Source organism: Falco cherrug, chromosome 3, assembly GCF_023634085.1.
Source record: "Falco cherrug isolate bFalChe1 chromosome 3, bFalChe1.pri, whole genome shotgun sequence".
Classification (NCBI taxonomy): Eukaryota; Metazoa; Chordata; class Aves; order Falconiformes; family Falconidae; genus Falco; species Falco cherrug.
This window is the reverse complement of record NC_073699.1, coordinates 17,443,165-17,448,734: the sequence shown is the minus strand read 5'-3', so window position 1 is coordinate 17,448,734 and position 5,570 is coordinate 17,443,165. Positions and strand designations below refer to the sequence as shown.

At 41.0% G+C, this 5,570-nt stretch overlaps 1 long non-coding RNA gene across 1 annotated transcript; it reads left to right on the top strand.

Moving 5' to 3' along the window:
* Positions 1-1,580: 1,580 nt before the first annotated feature.
* On the top strand, positions 1,581-4,628 carry LOC114015957 (uncharacterized). Its single transcript, XR_003560161.2, has 2 exons — positions 1,581-2,540; positions 4,418-4,628. It is a non-coding gene; the product is annotated as an uncharacterized LOC114015957 (long non-coding RNA).
* The last annotated feature ends 942 nt before the right edge of the window (positions 4,629-5,570 follow it).

Sequence of the window (5,570 nt, the reverse complement as noted above, 5' to 3'; positions counted from 1 at the left end):
TTTGCATTGTTTAAGCAGCACATACTACCAAGTACTTTCAGTACATTTTCGTAGAAAACAGAAACTTACAACGAAGAGAAAAAGTATCCTTTCCCATCATAGCTAATTTATTAATATTTCGCTTAAAGAGTATCAAAACAAAAGAATCCTTTAGGGCCAGATTCTGAAATGGCATACATCACATTCAGTTTAAGCAATTTATACTAAAGGGTTTTTGCATGTAATTACATGCAGATATTACTTAACTTCAGTGCTGATACAAGAAGGTTAGGGTGAGGCTGCAAACCCTAACATTTCTCACAGCCAGGGAGAAATCATGAATTTGAATTTGTAAAACTAGCTGAACAAATTCAGTTCTAGAAGGAGCTGGGTACCCTTGGACCAATGGGAACTGATGGAGAATGCATCAAACGGGAGAGCCCTGATCTGTGTCACTTCTTGCAATAGCCAATCCTTATTAAAATTCCTTGCTTACTTACGTCACCCTGTCATTTGTACCACACAACCTGATTTTTCACAGGATGCTAGAGCCGACTTCCCCTCAGATCTTGGCAACCCTTCAAGTTGACTGTGCCCAAATGTAGTTTTCCTCTCCAAATAAAAGTTTGCTGGTAACAACTCATCTGTCAAATAGATATTACCCAATTAGTCCCATCAACATGACATGTTGACTCTGCATGAAGCAGCAGGTCCCAGCCTTGGCCAGGGATGCAGAAGTACATGCCAGGTAGTACCTGAAAACTGCTGCCTGTTTTTGTGATGTCCCGGCTGCAAACTCCTAGCCTGTTGTGCAAGAGCTTCCTGCACGCCATCCATTGTAGTCATCTGGTTCTGCTGCCAGCTTTCCAGAAGAGCACAGCACTGGAGCATGCTCCTGGGTGGGTCAGGAAGCTGCACAGAGCAAGACACACAGGCAAACCAGTGCAATTCAGCACTTCTGACGGCCTCTCCAAGAAAGACAGCATATTCCTACTCTGTCTGCATTCACTGCATGTGACATCCATGCCACCACCCTTCTGCACTCCTAAGGGGAAGGTTTCTACACCTCATATCACAGCACATCTTTGCAGACCCTCCTAGTTTTCCACTGCAGCTATGCCAGCCTGGCCCAGTTAAGCCAGGGAATGCACCCCGCAACACCTGCTGCTGAGGCAGGGGTAATTTGAGGCTTCTTGCTGCTCCTTGCATGCAACATCTTTTGAATATCAATTCACGTTGATGGAGGATTCTGGCTATTAAATTAACAGGTGTAAATGGCACAGCAAGACCAGGACAAGGAAAAGTAGAGCTGTTGCTAGATTTAAATGTAAATTATTATAATTTAAATGCATTTTCTTTGCAGGACATTGCATTGCTTCTTACTGTGTTTTATAGGAAGCCATTTAAAATAAAACTGAAAACCAAGATTGTAGCAATAGCAGAAAAAAAAAAAAAAGGTATACAGGGAAGCTGGTTATATCTGAATAGCGTAAATGTACAGGGTCATACTGTTTATTTTTTATTACAGTTGTGATTTTTAGGATTAGGCCTATCAATATTTATTCATGTTTAGCAGAAGGCAAACATCCGGTCAGTGCTGGTAAATGCTATCCACTGAAAAGCAATTTCATTACGCTTGAGTCACAGAACAAAGGTTCAGTTTCTGGCAGGAAGGTGAAAGTACAACAGGGGCACAGTCAGTAGCACGTGTAGCTAATGCCATAATAACTTGTCTATTGCAAAAGACATATGAAGTTCTTAGAGATCCCAGTTATTTCCTGTCACTGTCAGGGGCAAAATGTCTGTTCTGCGCCTGGAGTTATGCTGAGCTTTTTCTAGAAACAGAGGACTGGATGTGCAACTGCTGTTTCATAGATAAGGCAAAAGCATCTGTAGAAACTGAGGCAGATTATTCTGCAAACTGCAGTTTCTAGGTGAGGTTCCTCTTTCAGATAACTTGTCTTGGTGTTGCTCAATGGGGTTAAATTGCTGAGAAGTAATTTTGGTCTTTTCAGCAGAATTTCTGTGGAAGACTGTGCAGAAGAGACCCTGAAAGCCTCTTGCACTTTTCTATTGCCAGAGCTGCTAAGGACTGCCCATATCTCTGTATGATCCAATACCTGGTGCTAAGGGATGCTGACCTAATCAAAACTGCTAAATATGAATACATATTCAAAAATAGCAAAGCTAAACAAAATATATATATATATATATATATATATATATATATAGGTGGAGCCTGCTGAATAGGAGACACGTGCCAGAGTAAACTGAAGGAAGATTTGAGGGGTGCTCTGCGGGCTTAACTATGCGCAATTCTTTGTTGTTACCCATCTTCATAGCATTTGAGGGATTGCCAGGGAATTAATCCTCACAGCACCCCAGGAGGTGGCAAAGAGCTACGAGCCCCTGTGGGAGCTGGAGAAAGGGAGGAGGTTAAAGAACCCGGCCAGGGTTATGCAGCCCAGCAGCCTTTCTGCGTTCCTGATAGTGCTCCAGCCACCTTGCCATCTGGATTCACAGCCCTTTCGTAACTCACCCCCATCACAAATAAACACAAGGTAAGTTGTCTTTGAAATGAGTAGGGACAGGTGATTTCATAAGAGTGATGACAGAAATAAATAATAAGGCCGTTCCTAGGAAAACCGTTCTGGCCAGGAGACATAAGGATATGTTGGAGTGAGGCTAGTCTGACCTCAGGGGTTTAGAGAGGCTTAATATGGCAGAATTTCATAAATACTAGTATACGAAGTACAAACTGCTAATAAAATAAAATAAAATTTAAAAAAACATTCATTCAGTTTTGGGATTCTCCAGTACTGTTTCTCTGTCTTATATAAACTGTATGCTACTCCGGGCAGACACTACATATAGTCTGTTGAACAGATTTTACTTAGAAAAACTAATCAAAAGAAAATTCATGTATTCACTTACTATTCTGACTACCAAAAATACTCAGGGAGGACACAATAACATGAGAACTGATATTACAGTGAGCAAAAATTCAGCATATTTCATACATTTGTTTTCATCTCAGGATGATTTTGACCACAGGAAAGTATTTGCCTATGATAGATGAACTGCATTGCCACTCATGTTAATCTACTACTGTTTAATGATTTTTGTTTAGTATTCATTTTAACACTGCTAATGTTTACTTAGCAGGACATTAATAACAGCAAGATATTTATCATACAGGAAATGGCTAATGAAATCTGCTTCATCTGTCAGTGGACGTTTATGTTTCAAGGCTGCACTGGATTTTTTATGCAGGACCTAGGGGAGCATGGTAGTTTTTGTTAGTGGCTAACAATAAGAGGGAAGTTAAATGGCATTTAGTAAAGATTGTTGTTGTTACTGTTATTATTATTATTATTGATATTGATATTTGTATTTGTATTTATTTTTATGTATTACATCAGGAGTCCCTCAGGCTTCAGATCAATGCTTCAAGCAGCTCAGCTGTTGCTGAAAGACTTAAGAGTGAGACAAAATATGTTTGATAGTGATGGGGACACAGGACTGGGAGTCAGAATAGTCCAGCTCCTCAAAGAAGCTGACTCACTGCTCCTGTGGTGAACCCTCTTACAAATAGCCCTTAGTCTCTGACACATCTCTTAAATGAATGAAGTTTATATGATTTCTGTATATTCTTATATTCAGCAGTTAATCCAGAGCCAAACTGCACCTCCTCATTTAATGTTTTTAGAAATACTTGTTCTTAATAAGCTTTCTCCCAATGGCTGCTTCAAATTGTGTGCAAATGTCACAATTTTTAAGCAAAGCATATATAGCCTCTTGGGAGTTTTGCAGATCTCTGGCACCTAAGAACTGGTTTGAACAGCAGTGTATTTGAGGGACTTCCTTCTGAAAAGCACAAATGCCTTTGCAATTTATAAAACAGGTCTGGCATTTGAAAATGGTATTTTCCTTCTTCCTTTGCATTGAGTTCATTATTTGAGGCTTTCCTTCCTTTCTTGCGAAAAGCTCAACATGGTACATCCTTGTTGCAAGGACATGTGAGAGCTGCCAGATTGCAACACAACAGGGACAGGCATGAGTGCGGAAGCAAGATCCCAGAAGAGCTGGGGAGCTGCACCGGTCTTTGGCTGTCCTTCGCCAGCCCTAGGCTTGTTCTTCATGGACAAGGACGAGTATTAATGTCTCCCACTGATAAAGTGCATAGTTTTTAGTCAGGATACACGTATGTACGTGTGGAATTTGGCCCAGCATGCACTGACTAATGTCCAGTGATTTACCTTTTCTTCTTTTTATTTGCAGAGTGAAATCACTGAAAAATTGAGTCACTCTGGTTATGTTAACTTTATGGAAAGGAAAGTGTATAGCCATAGCAAAGTAGTTTCCTTTATTAGTTACTTCTAAAGAATAAAATGTAAATTCCAAACACTGTTCTCTTTCTCCTTTTTCTTTTCCCCAGAAGTTCCTGGGATTACAAAATCTAATTCAGAAATGCCAAATCCAACCTCCACTGCACCCCTGCAACAACCTCCAAAGTCAACAGGAGTCATGGCTGCACAAGGAACTCAGTGCCCCATCAACACACTGCAATTTTTAACCATTACTGAATGTAAATCTCTCTAGCATCAATATTTATTCCTGATAAATATGAAGAATGTTTAGTCTTCTGAGTCATCGGTTCTTTTCCAGTTAGTACTTGCTCTACTACTTCCACCCCTGAATGGAACTAGAGATTTATACATGATATCAGCATACAAAGTCAACTGTTAGGAAGAGGCAACCACAGAATAACAACTGGAGAGATAACAATGAGCATCTGTCAAAGCCAGCACACTCCACTGTTGTCATTTCTGTGCTGTTGGTTTTGCAGCGGTCGTGAGTGGTAAATCACAAGAAGGGCACGAATAAGTACAGCAGGATTTTCTCACAGTTTGTTCCATGCAAGCTTGAGGTTGCCCTGGGAGACAGGAAGCATCTTTTGGGCACTCCCACAGCAATAAACTGTTGCCACTCGTATTAACGAGTAGCAGAATGCTGTGTTTTGTCCAATGACAGGCTTATGAGCTGACCAGCAAAAATGTTAAGGGTGGATAGAAAGTTTTTTCCCCTACTTTCACTTCTTACTTTGGATGCAACGCAGGGTCCTGTTAAAGAGGGAAATCTGCTTTTTTGCTGTAAAGCAGTAGATTTAGTCTAGTTTCCAGGGGATGCAAGGTCTGCATAATAGAAACTCACATTGCAATGTGCCACAGTAGTCCTAAGGCTGTAAAGCTGTTACGGAGACAGTTGAGAGGAAGCTGGAATCCAACACCCAGTTTGTATTCTTCACGTATGTTATTTAGTGAGACATAGCACCCAGAAAAAAGGATGATTTCAGTCTGATTGTAGCACAGATCAGTGGCTGCCAGCCAAAAGCGAAGGTCTGCTGTGCTAAAAGATGAAGACCTCTCAGTTCAGAAAGGGTGGTCCCTGAAGAAGCTGTAGTACTTTTCCTGTTTTCTGGGATGAGTAGTCCGTCACAGTGTGTCTGTAACTCCGGGTGGTGACTGCACCAAAGTGCTGGGAGCCTCTCCTTGATCAGGGAAGATACCTCATTCCAGAAGGCACCGCTG